Here is a 17,806-nt window from a genome sequence, read left to right as displayed (position 1 = left end):
TCTCCCAATTTAGCTGCCTGCGGCCACCGCCGGTGAAACCACCCAATGGCTCACGTGCCTCTGCCTGCTAGGTCCTCTTTTGAAATGTGAGAAAGCGGTGCTGGAATTTATAATGACAACAGGGGGCCTTCCAAGTGTTGGTTTATACTCTTGGAGCAAATTATTGGCTGTAAGAGCAGTCTGGAAAAAAAGACCATTAAAGTGGATTCACGGAAAAGCACGATAATAATTAGGGTGCAGTAGCACAGAGTAATGATAATTGCTGACCCTTTTAAACACCTTTTACTTGACAGAAATAATTTCATAAATTGGGGTGGGGAAATGGACCTTCAAAAGATGGGTGATTTTCTTTGATATTGGTAATGGTAAAGTTTGTGTGAGGCACATCATTTAATAAATATTTATTGATTGCCTATATGTTCTGTGCTGTTGCTCCTAGGATGAATGCTTCAAAGTCCCCCCTGCTTTTGCAGAACTGGTATTTCAATGGGAGAGAGAGAACCACGAACAGTCAATTTCAATAAAACAGAGTCAGTGATAGGATTGAGGGAAGCACAGGGTGCTGGGAAAGAGAAGGGAGGGGCAGATGATATGTGAGGTGAGGTCAAAGCTCATATCTTCTTTGCATTCTGGGCAGTGTGCGTGCATGTGCATGTGTGTGTTGGAGGAGGGGGTGGATGACAAGCAGTTTGTTATTGATGCAGCCTGAAGCGCAAGTCAGGAAGCAGCAGGATTTGGAGATGATGAAGTAGGGGCAAGTCTCAGGGACTCTGTGCCAAGCTAAGCAGTTTGGATCCTTCTCTGTGCATCAGAGAATCTTAAAATTCATTTGCACTAGAAGCATTTAGAATTTTGCCACCCAAAGTGTGGTCACCACACCAGCAGCCTAGGCATAACCTGGGAGTCTATTAGAAATGTTGAAACTTACTTCCTCCGCCACAGCCACGGAAGCAGAGTATGTATTTTAATAAGGTGATCCATATGCATCTTCTTAGTAAAGTTTGAGAAGTGCTCACCTAAAGATCTTGTTGAAAAATGAAGATTCTTTGAGTCTCAGATTTTGGCTCACTAGAACTGGAGTGACACCCTAAAGCTTACATTTTTAACAATAATTCTATAGCAAGTGGCCCTGGGTTTTTAAAAAACTTATGCCCAGGCCTCATCAGGCCAGCTGCATCAGGATCTCAGGGGATGAAACCCAGGCATCACTACCCTTTAAAGCTCTATGGGTAATGTGTAGGTTATTTTCTACCTCATCACTTGATTAGAAGGTCTTAGCAGGGAAGTGGCATGGTCAGATTTTCATTTTTGATAGAAAATAATTTTTGCGTGGAAATAATTATATAAGGCTGCAAAATCTTGCCAAGAATACTTATTAATTATAAGGTCCTCAGTTAGCTTCAAATAGTGATTTGACGTACCACCATCATCCGCACTGGTTCTAATTCTAAATAGACCTACAGCATAGCTCGGGAAAAATTGGAATATATTTCTGGGACTCCTATTACACACACATCAGACAATTTATCTTCTATATTCTCCGATTTAGGTAGCATAAATAGCATTCATCCAGCTTCAGGTACCCATTCCATTTCTGCCAAGTCTGTAATCTGGAATAAGTTGAACTCTTCCTTGACTTCAGTTAATTCATCTCTAAAATGGGAATAATAAATGTTTACCACATTGTGTGATTGAGAGAATAAAATAAAATCGTACATGAGAAAGTACATTATTAAATGTACATTTCTGATAAAAGCAAGAATTTTTGAAGTATTCTCATATAAAACAAGCAAAGCTCAAAAACAATACACAAGGGCCGGGCCCGTGGCGCACTCGGGAGAGTGCGGTGCTGGGAGCGCGGCAACACTCCCGCCGCGGGTTTGGATCCTATACAGGAATGGCCGGGGCACTCACTGGCTGAGTGCCGGTCACGAAAAAGACAAAAAAACAAACAAAAAACAATATACAAAAGTCTTAACCCTGATCTTGATATTAAGAGTTAAGCTGATCACAAATGCTTAGGATGTATCAGGCATTGTGCTAAAAGCATTACTTGCTTCGCCTCAGTTAGTCCTCATAAAGCTTGATGATGTAATACTTTTCATCATTTGAATTTTACTGAGATGGTAAGTAACTTACTTATGCTCACATAGCCAGGAAGTGGTGGAATGAGGATTTGAACATAACTCCATTTGACTTCAAATCCTATGCATTTAAACAATTTACTCCATTGTCTACTTGGGTTTCATTTTAATTTAAGCCTATTGTTGGGGATGTGTACACATCACAGTATGATCCCTCACTTGAGGTAAATCTTAAATGGTAGTCCCCCTTAACACTGGCTAAAACAAAAGCTTAGTCCATACACCTGAAAGGCAGCTCTGACCACAGCCTGGCAAAGACCTGAGACCCAGAAGTCTACAGGGACAAGCAGATAGGCTGGGTACAGACTCCCATCACTCTGCAGTCTGGCTGGGTATAAGTAATCTAAAAGCAGCGACTTTGCAATTTAATTCTTCAAAGACTACATTTACAGACAGATTTACTGGCCTCTGCTGACTGCTGGCAGGGAAACTGGAGTTTCAATGAATGGATCACTCATTAGCAGTCATGGAGTGTGTCCCTAAAGCTGGCAGCTGGTCAGAAACAGATCAGCGAGGGCAGGGTGGGAGAGGCTTGCCCACTCCCAGGCTGTGCACAGAGCCTCGGACAGCAGGCCTGGGGAGAAACAGCGGGATTCTAGGGACTGCCTGAGGTAGGTAGATGTGGTCAACTGGTTAAGTAGCACTAACATTTCCATGTAAGGGGAGATGTACTGGTCAGTTCGCATACTCCTTCTTCAGACTGCAGCCCAGAGAGATGCTCATGCAACTCAGTTTCCCCTTCTGGGAGCAACACGGCGGTAGAGAGGAGGGCATTCATGGCTATGGGGTGAGAGCTGGGGCACCTGGGCCTCACTGTCACTGTGACATTGTGTATGTTCTCCCCACGGCCACCCTGGGCTGTAAGTAGGGCAGCTGCTACTTCACTGTTAATTACCAGTCAGCAAATCTGTGCATGCCAGCTGAGCACACTGCCAGCGTTGGTGTAGCGCGGTGGTTCTCAAACTCTAGTGTGCATCAGCCACCTGCACAGCTTGTTAAAACATTGCTGGCCATCCCCCCAACCCCAGGGTATCTGCTTCAGTAGGTCTGGGGTGGGGCCTGCGAATTTGCATTTCTGTCTGAGTTCCCGAGTGATGCTAATGCTGCCGGTCTGGGGACCACACCTTGAAAATGACTGGTGTAGTGGCTGCTGTGCTTTCCTGCCCAGATCCCCCGTGGGACTGAAGGACATATTCCTCTGGTTTATGGGGATGCTGCAGCCACAGCTGTTATCCCTCAGCTGTCAGCCCCTCTGAGAACTGTCCACAGCTGGAGAGAGCCTCCTTGCCTGAGGTCATGCCCTTTGCCTGGAGGAGCCTGACTCAGTGACTCAGGAGCTTGCATGCAAAGATGCATGGGTGCAAAGGCGCCCCTCAACCCAGGCTGAAGACTCAGAAGGGCCATCCAGGGTCACAGTCCCTGTGGGGTTGACCACAGCCCTTCTCATGACTGCACTGCTGCTCTCCTTTTCCCTCAGCCCATACCTCTGGCCCCTTGGAGCTCCCTCGTGACCACCATCGGGAAAGGACAGAAAGCTGAGCTTGGTTCGTGCTGTCCATGGTGGGTAGGAGCAAGACAAAAATCAAGCACAGTGGCAGGACTCCCTCTCAGGGGTTGCCTTGAAGCACAGCGGTGGGGGAAATCCTCCCAGTGGGCAGAGTCCATTGGCCAGAGCAAGTCACACGGCCAGGCCCCACGTCAAGGGGCAGACTCTGCTTCTATGGGAGGCGCTGCAAAGCCACAGCAGAGGAGGTAATGTATCGTATTATGACAGGAAAGTAGTGAAGAATTGGGAACAGTTATAAAATCTATCACTGGTTGGGTGGACAGTGCAGATACATGAAAATTTTTAGTAGAGTAGGAACAACATGATGATATAGATTTATAGAGGGTATTAGGGGCGCAGGATAAGGGCATCTACCTCAGCCTGGAGTGAGCAGCAGGATAAAGACAGCTTCTGGAAGTCATTCTCGAGAGAAAAATAGGATAACTCCAGGCAAATCGGAGTAGAGGAAGGAGAGGCAGGGAACATCAGGAGGTGAAGTGAGAAAAATAAGGAGGTGACCAGGTCATGTTGTATCTGGAAGGCATCAGGAAGGAATTTGAAATTTATTCTGAGACATTGGGCAGCTATTAAGAGTGTTAGGTAAGGTTCATGATCAGATATAGGTTTAAAAATGGTCATTCTGGTAGCAGGGTGGGGGATGGTTGGAGAGGAAAGACTGGTGAGGAAACAGAGAGATGAATTGGCAAGCCCTGGCAATGGTCCAGGCAAGAGATGGTGGGAGCGGTAGACCATTGCCCTTCCTGAGACAGACAGACAGGGTCTGAATCCTGGCTCTGCCACCAAGGTTGTGGGACTTTGGATAAGTTACTCAGCCTGGAAAAACCTTGATTTTCTCATCTGTAAAATGAGTATAATGACAGCACCTACTGATAGAGTTTTTGTGAGGATTAAATCAGGAAATGCATAGAAGGGGATTAGTTCACTGTTTGGAACTAATAGTACTCAAGTATTAACTGTCATTATTACCCCTGGAGGGCGTGAACTAGTGTAGAAATAGAAGGGCTTGGGAAGAGGGACTTTCTACCTGCCATGAAGGTGCTCAAGGTATTGCTGAAGGATTGCCTAGAGCGAGAGCATGAAGGTGCCGTAGGTCAGGCCTTATCACCTGGCTCTGCTCTTAGGAGCATCACTGCATCCATTAATTCACGCACTCATTCATTTATCCATGCACCCCTGGATTCTTTCATATCTCCTGAGCATTTACTCTATGCCTGGCACTGTCCTATGCTGAAGAATCAAGCAGTAACACACACACAAACACAAGACTCAGTGCCGAGGAGTCCTCCTCAGGCACTATGGCCTTGTGAAGTCAAAACTGGATATCTCTCTGGGCTGAAAGTTCTTATTCAGCAATGTCTTCATATCCATCATTGGGAGCTTTACTGCCCTGATTCATGTCTTTTCAATAATAGAGAAAAATTGAGATAAATATATTTCTCCCTCCTTTTAAAATTACCTGTGGGAGTGGAAGGTGCCATTTGGAATTCAAAGCCTTTCAGCTGTTTGTACTGAGAGTTTCTTCAAATCATTAAACCAACTATGGAAGTACCATCAGCTCTCTGTATCTGTGGATTCAACCGATGGCAGGTCAAAAATATTTGGAAAAAAACAATGCAATAATAACAACAATAAAAAATAATACAAATAAATAAACATTACAGTATAACAACCATTTACATAGCCTTTACATTGTATTAGGTTTCATAAGTAATCTAGAGGTGATTATAAGTAATTTTGAGAGTATTTGGGAGGATGTATATAGGTTATATGCAAATACTATGCCATTTAATGTCAGGGACTTGAGCATCCACAGATTTGGGTATCTGTGGGGGGTCCTGGGACCAATCCCCTAAAGGACAACTGTAATTGCAAGTAAGTGACCTGCTGTTTGTCTACATGCATTTGCAAAAGTCCAGTTAGTTTGAATTCTTCATTTCATGCTCAGTATAATTTTAAGTGGTTTTTGCTTTCTGTATATGCAAGTATATTTTGTTTTGCTTTCTGTATATTGTTGTTTCTTGGCTGTTGGGTCTTACAGATATAAACTGGCTGACATGATCAACAGCCAAACCTTTCTGTGTTTGGAGGGTTTCTTACTGTACACTTGCATGTTTGGTGCTGTAATCTTTCTTCAGGAGGCAGGTTCTGCTCTCTCTGTTGGTATAACTGTGGTTGCTTTATCTGCACTGCAGAAGCCCATTTGATGTTAATGATACAAAATTTAATTGTACTCACTGAAGCCCTTCAATTACCATGTTACTTGCTTCTGACAATAAATTACTGTTACAACAATTTTTAACCAGTAAGCCAGCTGGGAATGTGTAAAGTGGATTATATCTACACACTGGCCTAGCTTTCCTTTCCCATGAGGAAGAGGCTCGGGAGACTGAGGACACATAGGAACTTCTTTCAATTTTGCACACACCATTCTCTGTCTGCGTGGTCTTCTCAACCTCCTGCCCAGCTTTTTGAATCCTGCTTATCCTCAAAGCACAGCTCAAGTTCTGTCATCCCCGTGGAGGTTTCTGTGCTTCAGTGTGTTCTTACAACACAGTCTGGCTGTTAGACTATCGCCATGCTGGAGCGGGGAGGTAGGGAGGAGGGGTTGGAGGCCAGTGCAAAATAAACAAAGACCAGCCAAATGAGAACAGGCAATGGCCATGTATTCAGAGCTTGCTATAGCAGGGTGCTGACCACCATCCCTTGTGTTAGGCAGAGACTCTAAGACAGGCAGAGGAGTGGGAAAGCTTTAGAGTGGAAAAAAGAGAAGGCTTCAGGTGTGCCCTAATCAGGGGCTGTCAGCATGGGGAAGCTGTGGGTGGTTAACTAGAAGTGGGGTCTACTCTGTGATTGGTTAGGGGAGCGTATCTGGCTTTCTCTGGTTGATCCTAATTTGGAAGCAGGGACAAAAACTAGGGAAGCTGTCAGTTATCAATCAAGTTCTGGCCATTTGGGGCCAATTATGACAGGGGTTATTGTTTGGCTTCCTGAGCTCATTGCTCAAGTCTGACTGATAGTAGCAGGCTGGCTTCCTAGGCTGGTGACTGTGGATAATGGGTTGGTTTCCTGGGCAGGTTGCTGCAGACTCTAGGGCAGAGCTCCATTTTAACATATGGTCTGATGTCCATTTGTATATTCAGTTCCTCACCAGTCAGAAAGCTCCCAACTGAGAGTCACTGAGGTCAGTAGGAATAGAAAGGAAGGAACGAAAGAACAGATTTGGTACCGATGGGGGTGAAAGAGGACTTTAAAGACCAGTACAATGGTTAAAACTCTACTGCCACCAGGCTGCCCAGATGTAAATTCCAGCTCTGCCACTCACCTGCTGAACGTGAGGATAATAGTAGTACCTACCTCATAGGGTGCTATGAGTTGTTAAATGTAAATGACATTAGTTATTATATGTCAAGTAATTAGAATAGTTCCTGACACAAAGTAAGTGTAGCTTATTACCCTAGGACAAGGGTGATGTCATTAGCTGAGAGCAAATCAGGTGGAAGAGCAGACTTTGAAGCAAACTTCGGACAAGTGTATACTGTCACGGGGTGTTCAGAAGTGAAACTGGTTTGTCCCTCTGCTTTGTATCTACACAACAGCACACAGTGTGTGCACTTCATGTTTTGGTTAAGCCATCTCCTTTAATTATTTTTCTTGTATTTCACATGTACATATTTATTTTAATTGACAAATAAAAACTGTATCTATTTGTCACATACAACATGATGTTTTAAAATGTATTGTGTATATATTGTGGAATGGCTAAATCAAGCTAATTAGCACATTCATTACCTCACATACATATCACTTTTTGTGCTGAGAACACAAATCGGCTCTCAGCAAATTTCAGGTATCCGATACGTCATTGACTATAGTCACCATGTTTGTACAATAGATCTCTTGAATTTATTTCTCCCAACTGAAAGTTTGTGTCCTTTGACCAACATCTCCTCATTTCCTCTCCCCAGCCTAGTCCCTAGTAACCATCATTCTATTCTCTGCTGCTATGAATTCGACTTTTTCAGATTCCACATACAAGTGAGATGATGCAGAATTTGTCTCTCTGTGCCTGGCTTATTTCACTTAACATAATATCCTTTAGGTTCATGCATATTATCACAAATGACAGGATTTCCTTCTTTTGTCAGGCTGAATAGTATTATATTGTGTATATATACCACATATTCTTCATCCATTCATTCACTGATGAACACATAGGTTGATTCCATATCTTGGCCGTTGTGAATAATGCTGCAATGAACATGGGAGTGCAGATGTCTCTTTGACGTACTGATTTCATATCCAGTAGTGGATTGCTGGATCATATGCACTCCTTTACTTTGTAATGGTTACTTTGAGGTTTTTCCAAGGAGTCAGCAACACTATTTTTCAGGCAAACAGCATTATTGGTCTGAAAAATTGAATTACCAGAACAATAAGTAAAATTTAAAATGAGTGAGAAAATAAAAAGATTGACAATTACAGATCTACAGATCTGTTCATTTTGCTGGCAACCACAAAAGAAGCAGCAGAACTGAGGCAGACTCATCTATTCAGCTGGTGATTCAACCAGTGTTTGCTTTATTATGAGGATACCTGAACATACAGGCTAACATGTAAAGATGTTGTCACATTTGTAAATGGAAAGAGAAGAGCTCATTTGACAGGGGAAAAAGCATTTTTTTTTTCAGTTAAAATTATTTTATTTTAAAACATTTCGAAAATGCAAATATTTATTTTATTTCCAAGTCAAATTATGTGATAAGTAATGTCTATTTTATTTCAAAACATGAATTCTGTTCACAAAAATATCACCAAAGATAAACACTAAATTGTCCTAATATCTAAACTATAAATCCTTGACAGTAAAGAATACATATTTTGTTCATTGTGATCATTCTTTGCCTAGAATGGAGAAGATCAATAAATATTGGCTATGAATGAATATCACGCTTACATTGTGGAAAATCAACCTAATTTTTTTTTTCATTGTGCAAAAAGGAAAAAACCTTTTTAATTGGGAAAGCTTCCTTGCTAAATGATTATGATCATGGTAGCAGCAGTCTCAAATGGTTGGGTAAGGAGCCAGAGACACAGGACCTCAAACCCTCTGAGTGAAACAGTTCACTGCATTCTTGGCTAGGATTCTGGAAAATATGGCCCTCTCAAACCTCAGGTGTAGTGGATTATTTTTTAAGCAATGTAAGAGTTAGATGCACTTCTATGAATGTATTAGATTGTATACTGTGTTTTTTGAATTTTGCCTGATTCCCTCTTGCTGATAGTAAAGAAAGTTGAATGGTCAGCTGCCTTGTGTTCTTTAGCCTAACATAGAAATCCCACAGGGTGAGCAATGCCTTATTTTGGCCTTTATCCGGTAGATATTAAATTCCTTTATAAGTGGCCCATCTTTCTTGTTCTGCATAATGATGGTAGAACAAATTCCTGCTCATTTCATGTTTAATGTATGTTCATGACTATTGGGAAGACTAATGATGCTCCGGCATGCATTAAATGTTTGTTTATTTTCTGAGCAAGGCTATCCATACTATGGATGATAGTTCATCCATTCATGCATGGCATAAATTATCATATTTCTTGAATTTCTTTTATATAAAATACTGTAATTCACATGGATAAAAAGGGATGTAAATTTAAAAATTCTCCTCGGGTTTTACTACATCCTTTCCATTTCCTTACCTTGGAGTAAAATGATCAAAGGACAGAAGATAGTACTTTAAGAAAGTACATGTTTACACGAATTCTTTACCTTTCATTTCCTCCATGAAATGACTTTAAAGTAGATCTTAAGAAAAACAAATAAATATAGGTTAGACAAGGTGTTTTTCTAAGATTCCAGGGTAATGAATAATTCATTAGCATTAGTATATACTTATGATTCATCCTTGAAAATGAAATCAGTTTCTACCTAGAAATGGCAGTCAAGAGCACCAGTGTAAATTTAAAGTGCTAGAATATTAATTAACTGAAAGCCAAGTATCAGAGGGAGCTAAATGAATTTGTAATGTAGTATCCATGCCCTGAATTCCTTAGCAGTCAAAAATAATTATTTTTATTTTTTCAAAATCTCTATATACAGAAAATTATTTGTAAGCTGTAAAACACTAAAAACATGTGCGATATCTTTGTGACTAAAATTGTCGATCTTCTTATTTTCAACCACACATATTAAGGGGTTCTTTGCTTAGCAGTAAGAAAAGCACTGCTTATGATGGAGATGCCAACTCTGGATAAAAGGATAGCTTTGTTTCATCACCCTTGGTATTTTGTTTCACATTTGCAATGTTTTCCCTTTTAATTCAAAGGGTGGCTTATTTTAGCCATATTCACTCAGGTCTTTTATTACAGCCCCATTGAAGTTTGCAGTTTTCAAGTGCTCTCAACACTTTTTTTCCATGTGTTTTGAGTTCATTAGGTATCAGTATGCTATGTAATTGTTTTTCTACATGTGCTACAGTAAGCTTTCCCAGATGGCTATGAGGACAGACTCTCCTGCCTTATAGACTTTTATTACTGACTTCAGACTTTTCATTTAACTTGAGACCTCTTTATTTCTATCCATTTTGCCTACTGTTGAGTATTTCTGGTTAATGAATGTTCAGCCTCCAGACCGGTGCATAGCCAATCCCACAGGAAGTGTTTCCTGCATGGGCAGTGGGAGAGATGGGCCCACTGGGGGAACACTGGGACATAGCAAGGACTATTGATCTTGACCCCAATCAGCATAGGACCACTCAGAGGAGACTAGCCAGGAATATAGAATTGCATGGGGTGAAGTTTGAGGAAAAGACTCAGGCCCAGATCAGAGTTACTACACAACCCAGGTGCACTGAGTCTCTGGAGAGCCGTAAGTACCTATAGTCAGCTATCATAACCTGTGCTTCACCAAAAGCCTTCCCTAGGGAAGCAGCAGCAAAGCAGCAATTTAGCTAAACCACAGAGCTCAAGCACTGGTCCCAACAGGAAGTTCCCACCCTTTAGAAGTAAGCAAAGGACAAAAAAATTAGTTCTGGCTCAGACACACTGCCAGTGCCTTGGTCTACCCAGGGACATCAGGCATGGAGTTGGGACTAGACCTCCCTTGCCACAACCAGGCACACTGTGCCAGCACCTTGGGGCTGCCTGGGGACCCAAGGGATAGAGCCAGGGACCAGACCCCCCTACCATAGCCAGGCACACCATGCCATCACCTCGGGGCCCACCCGGGGACCCAAGGTATGGAGCTGGGGACTGGACCCCCCTCCCACAACCTGACACACCATGCCAGCACCTCAGGGCCCACCCAGGGACCTGAGGGATGAAGCTGGACACCAGACGCCCCTCCCACAACTAGGCATGCTGCACCAGTGCCTTGGGGCCCACCTGGGGACCAAAGGATGGAGCCGGGGACTGGACCCCCCCTTCCACAACCAGGTACACCATACCAACACATTGGGGCCCACCTGGGGACCTGAGGGATGGAGCCAGGGACCGTACCACACCCACAGCCAGGCACACCACCAGCATCAAGGAGTGTGACAAAAACATCGCCTCCATGTGGATGGCCCACCACAGCCATCACAATAACCATGGCTGCCATGAAAGCGGCTTCATGCCACAACCACCACGCAGATTGTCTGCCAGCCACTGGAGTGCATTGACACAAGGAGAGTCACCAGCAGAGATAAAGAAAAGAAGAGGATGCCTCTCTCCACAAAACCCATTTCAGAGTGACAGAAGAAGCATCTGCTATACAATAATATTGGGAGACCTGAACACACCTCTCAGCATTGTACAGATCATCTAGGCAGCAAATCAACAGAGCAACCATTAGTCTTTCAGAAGGAGAGAAGAAATCTAGGGTAAAAAGAGGAGGGAAGGGTGAAGGAAAGGGGGATGGAGAGATTGAACAAGGGGCATAAAGAATAAGTATGATTTGTAACAATATATATGCTAGTAATATTGATTTGATCACCATATCTCAACATTGGACCCCAAAAATATGTATAATCAATTTTGATTCAATAAAATTTTTTTTTGAAAAATGAGTGCTCAGCCTTCAGTGCAGTTATTTGCAAAAACTACTGTCCATTTTCAGTGGGCATTTTTCTTCCTGAACAACTCGATTTTGTTTCAGAGTATTTTGAAAATGTATTATAGTTTTTTTTTTTTTAGACCATTTGGAAAACGTTTCTTGGGTAGATCAGGCTGAAGTCCACTGAAGTCCTTAGAAGTGGGTGGGTAACTAGAACTGTGGTACAGGGTATTTAACAGGATCTCAGAAATGAGCACTACCAATATCCGTCAAGGACTGCACTCAGCTTTGGCCAGGCTCTCTCACTTACTAACTCCAGCATCGTCAGGCTAGAGAAAAAAATGATAGAAGGCAGAGCTTTCAAACCGTGGCTCAGAAAAGTCAGGAAAGGAGTGAAGAAAAATTCATACCACTTTATGTCAAAGCAAAATAAAGTATGCACAAAGCCCACCCATTTTAAGTACTGGCACATTGAGAAGGAACACTCAGGAAAAATAAGAAATGACAAAAAGCAAAAAAAGAGGAGAGGAGTCTAATCCAGAAGAAAATATAACCAAAGTATAAACTAGCTCTCTGAGTACTTTCCACTGTATGATAGTTTAGTAATATATGAATGCAATAGATAAGAGCCCCAAATCAAAATTATAAAACAAGAGAGAAGAAAAGAGAGATTCCTCCAAAACAACACTATTATAAATATAATTAGAAAATGCAAGGAACAGAATACACAATGTTTAAAATATAATTGCTGGATTGAGATAATCATAATACTGAAGAAAAACAATATGAAGAGATTAAAGCAATGAAAGAGAACATGTTAGCTATAAAAGACAAAGATCATTAAATGTAAGGATAATTGATATCTTTGGAGAACTATAATTCAGAATACCCTTTGGATGTTGATTTGAGTGTAAACAAGGCATAAATTTAAATGTCAGAAGTTAAAATGGTACCAAATGGTGAACAGCAAATAATATCCTGGTTAAATATAAGGAGAGAATTCTTCAGACAAACAGGTAGAAAAATCAGATCAGCTATAAGGGGAAAATCAGGCTTGTATTTTTACACACTAGCAATCAATGCAAGATTGAAAGCACAATGGAAAAATACCTCTGAGTTCTGAGAAAAAGAAAATGTGACCCAAGAATATCATGCTTAGCTGGGTATTTTTTTTTAAATCACTGCTTTTCATTAATTTGATTATGATATGCCTTGGTATAGGGTTTTTTTTTGTTTCTTTTCCTTAGGTTTTATTGAGTTTCTTTAATCTGTAGTCTTATAGAGTTCATTAAATTTGGGACATTTTCAGCCATTATTTTTTCAAGTTTATTTTTTAATTTTTTTTATTTTGAGTATCCAAACCCCTTCTCCTTGAATTCATATTACACCTGTGTTAGACCACTTGATATTATACCACAGGTCATTATTTATTTTTTTCCCCAGCCTTTTTTCTCTCTGTGCTTTATTTTGAATAGTTTCTTTTCTTATTATTTTATTTTTATTATTATTTTTTAATTGAAACATAATTGGTTATACATATTTATGTGGTACAGATTTGACTGTCAATGTTTATGTACAATAGCTTCTGTTGTTAAGTTTACTGTCCTCTTCTGCAGTATCTAATCTGCTGTTAATCCATCTAGTGTATTTTTCATTTCAGGTACTGTATTTTTCATCTCTAGAAGTTTCATTTGGTTCTTTTTTAATACTTCCTATTCTTCTCCTCATCATCTTTATGCTTTCCTTTATATCCTTAAAAATACTTGTAAGATTTTAAATAAATATTTTAATGTCTTTGTCTGGTAATTCCATCATCTGTGTCCTTTCTCGATCCATTTGTATTAATGTATTTTTCTGCTATCTGTCATATTTTATTGCCTTTTTTGCATACCTGGTGTTTCTTTATTAGATGCCAGACACTGTGAATTTTATGTTGCTAAAATAAGTGTCTGCCTTAATTCTGCTGCTTCTTTTGTGGTTGCCAGCAAAATTAGAAGATCTCTAGATGGATTCACATTTTCAACCACACATGGTGAATTTACTTATATTTCTCTAAAGAGTGCTGGAATTTATTCTGTCATGCAGATAAGCTACTTCCAGTCAATATGATCCTTTTGAGGCTGGATTTTAATATTCGATGGGGAATGAGTTGAGAGGAATCTTTGTTCTATGACTAATTTAGCTCATACTGAAGCGAAACCCTTCTGAAGACTCTTGTCAACGCTCCGTGTATTATGAGGTCTCTCCATCTGGAAACTGGAAATATGCACTACTCCAAGCCTTATGAGAACTCTAGTAATTGTTCATCCTGCTTCTTCCTACTAGTTCTTTATCTGGTCTTATGGAGTTTCACTCACAAAAATTCAAGGGGACTGAAGGGGACTCCCCTATAGATCTCCAGATCTGTCTTTCTATACGGGTCCTTCGTCTCCTATATGGTGTCCTTCACATTCTGGCAGCTGTGGCCTCCCCCAACTCTGATCTCTAGCACCTCAAATCAGCAATTTCATCAGGCTCTCTTTGACTTCCCAACCCCATTCTGTGCTGTATCCTCAAAACTTCCTCCAGGCGAAGCAATCATAGGACTCACCTTATTTGTTTATTTTCTCTCAGGGATTATATTTTTATTCTGCCTGGCCTGTTGTTCAGTGTTTGAGAACAATTGTCTCATATAGTTTTGTCCAGTTTTCTAGTTTTTTTTTTTAATGGAAGGAGGCCAATTCCTGCAAATGTTAATCCTCCATTGGTAGGTAGTAGCTGCCTGGTAGGTAGTTTTCAAGAATAAAAGAAAGTAGGAGACAGTCTTAAACATGAGAGAACTTGGGGACTTTAGCACTCATAGCTCTTCTTGAAAAAATTAATCACAAAATGTAGTCAATCAAGAGATGTGTCAATATAAAGAACTGAGGAATAAAGAAATTCTGAGAACATCCTTAGGATGGAGCATTAAATTCATGTGCATATAGAACAAAAACTAAACAATCGTGGGAATCACGTCTATAGAATAGAACTTTAGTGTTACAAATGTGGACAAAACAAAAATTAAACAGGCAGGAAAGGCAGTGGAAAGTATTATGAGTGTAAACATCTTCACAATTCTTAGGAATTGAACTAAGTTCTTAGAATTAAGCTTCAATTAGTTGAAACTTTCCAAAACTGAGAGTATAATTATAAAAATACAATTCCAACATCAAATTTTCCAAAAACTACTTTATTATTATTTTTTAACCTCATGGGACTCTTATAAAAACTAACCTCTTACAGTAAGGAAAAAAAATCTTTTTTTTGGCAGCTGACTAGTATGGGGATCTAAACCCTTGACCTTGGTGTTATAACACAGGAAACTTTTATTTATATTCAGTTTTACTTCCATTTTTTAAAAATTAAATTTAAATAAAATTAAATGTGTATTTCTAAAAGTAGCTTTATGTCATGATTCTATTATCATAAAATTATTTCCTTCTATATGTCTATCTATCTTTTCTATCTTATCATCCATGTACCTGTATTAACATATGCACAGAAAGATGTTTGTAATGGTGTATATCCAAATCACACACCAATGATTTTTTTAGTTCTGATATGGATCGTTTGTTGCTTTTTCCTTTTCTTTTCTGCATTCATCCAGTTTGTCATTTATTTAATAAGTATTTAGTGAATGTATACTATATGCCAATCATTGTTCTGGAATATAAAGATGTATCAGCAAACAAAACAAATTAAGTCCAAGTCCTCATAGGGCTTACATTCTCTTGTTAGGAGGCAGACAATTTGAAAATAAATATGATATTCAATGTACTGAAAAGTTCTAGGAAGAAAAGTGAAGCAGATGGAGGAGATTATGTGAGTCTTTTTCACCTATGAATGTCTAATTGTTCCAATACCGTTTGTTGAAGAGAATATTCTTTTTCAGCAAATTTTTTGCTCCTTTGTCAGAAAATCAATTGGTTGTACTTGTTGAGGTCTATTTATGGACACTCTCTTCTGGTCTATTGATCATGTGTTTCTTTGTCTGCCAACATCATACTGTCTTGATTAGAGTAGCTGTATAGTAAACTTTTAAACCAAGTAGTGTGATTTCTCTAATTTTGTTCCTTTTGTTTAATTTTTGTCAAAGTTGTTTAACTATTGTTCCTTTGCCTTTCCATACACTTTTTAGAATTAGCTCGTCTATATCTACCAGGAATCCTCCTGGGATTTTGTTAACATTTGCATCAAACCTATAGATCAATTTGGGAATGATTAACACCTTTAATGTATTGAGTTCCATGTTCCAATTCATGAACACATATGTCTCTCCAATATTTTTTCAGATCTTCTCACTTAAATTTTTAAATGTTAATCATGTATCATTTTTATGAAACGAAGTCATTATTCTTAAAAAACACAAAAAGACCTTAAGCATTGGTATAATTTGGTACTACCAATGTCTCTAATCTTTAAAAAAAATTTTGATTAATTAATTAATTCAGAAACTTAGTACATACAGAGCTTACTATTTCTCGATAGTTCACAAATTTTAGAGGACTCAGGAATCATCTCAGAAGCTTATTAAAATTCAGATCCCTGGGCCCACCCCAAAGATTCTGATTCATTCAGTCTTGGGTGGGGACCAGGAAACTGAGTTTTTAGCAGGCACAGCAGGGATTGCAGAGTAGGGGTCCCAGCCACATTTGGAGAATCACTGATTTCTTTCTTTCCTTTCTTATGTATTTTTTTTGCCATCTGTCCTTTTTTGGATGAGAGGAGAAAGAATTGGAAATAAAACTTAATCAAATCAGTTTTGCAGCTTGAGAAGAGCTCTGCTAAAGATAAAATGAAGGAGGTTGACCCTGCTGTCTTAGATAAGTTTTTTGGGCTGCTTAACTTCTGCATTCCAGCCTGTCCTGCTTCAGATTTCCATGAAAAATGAGAGAGCTTATAATACAAAGGAAGTCCCACTCAGGCACATCGGAGTTTAGTGAATGTGCACAGCTTTATCAGGTTTTTAATTTGATATGTTTAGCCAACCTTGACTTCAATTGCAGGACTTTCTGATATAGCCTGAAGGCCAATTGAAATTTAGAAAATTAAAGCTTTGTGAAATTGATGGCATATGACCTGATTCTACAAGATGAATACTAATAACTGATAGCAGCTCTGATTGTTGGATTTTGTGAGTCATGGAGTTAAGCTTCCATCTAAATATATTTTTTCATTTATTTTGACAATTGTTATTTTATATATGTATATATATATAGTGTGTATATGATTCATAAGAATAACATTCAATCTTATCCAGAGTCCTTTGCCTTTACCAGGAAGGGCTGAAAATGGCCAATAATCTGGGTAGATGATAGGGGCTATAGATTAGTGAAATAAAAGATTACTATCATTTAATTTTCTAGTGTCAGTAAACAAAAGCTTGGTGAAAATACCTTTCTTTTCGTTAGAGAAGGCAGCCTGCTCAGATAGCAAGCAAGAACCAAGACTCATGACAGTATGACAAAGTGGTAGCAGAGGCCTTCCACATAGCAGACCAGGGTTTGAATTCCACCAAAGCGTTATATCAGCTGTGGGTCCTTGGGACAGTGTGGTGGACTGAATTATGTCTCCCCCAAACTCATTGAAGCTTGAGTTGTGTCCCCCAAGTTTTATGTATTAGAAACTTAGCCCCACAGTGACTGTTAAGAGGGTGGGAAGTCCTATTATGGTAATTGAAAGGTGGAGCCTTGAAGAGGTGATTGGATTGTAGGACTGTGCAGTAGTGAACGGATTAAAAATGGTGGTCAGGGGTGTGGTTCTAAGGGCTTTAAAAGAGGAGGAGAGTCTGTCTCTCTTTCTCTCTCTCTCTGCTTCCACCGTCTTGCAATGTGAGATCCCTGGGTCACTGTCACCACCACCGGATGGACTTTGGACTTCCCAGCCTCAGAAACTGTAAGCAATAAATTTCATTTTCTTTGTAAATTACCCAGTTCCATGTATTTTGTCATAAACAACACGAATGGACTAATACAGACAGTAACTTAACTTTGCCATGCATCAGTTTTCTTATCTGGAAAATGAGGATTTGAAAATACTTAT

The sequence above is a fragment of the Cynocephalus volans genome, chromosome 7 (genome assembly GCF_027409185.1).
Source record: "Cynocephalus volans isolate mCynVol1 chromosome 7, mCynVol1.pri, whole genome shotgun sequence".
NCBI lineage: Eukaryota > Metazoa > Chordata > Mammalia > Dermoptera > Cynocephalidae > Cynocephalus > Cynocephalus volans.
This window is presented reverse-complemented; position numbering follows the sequence as displayed.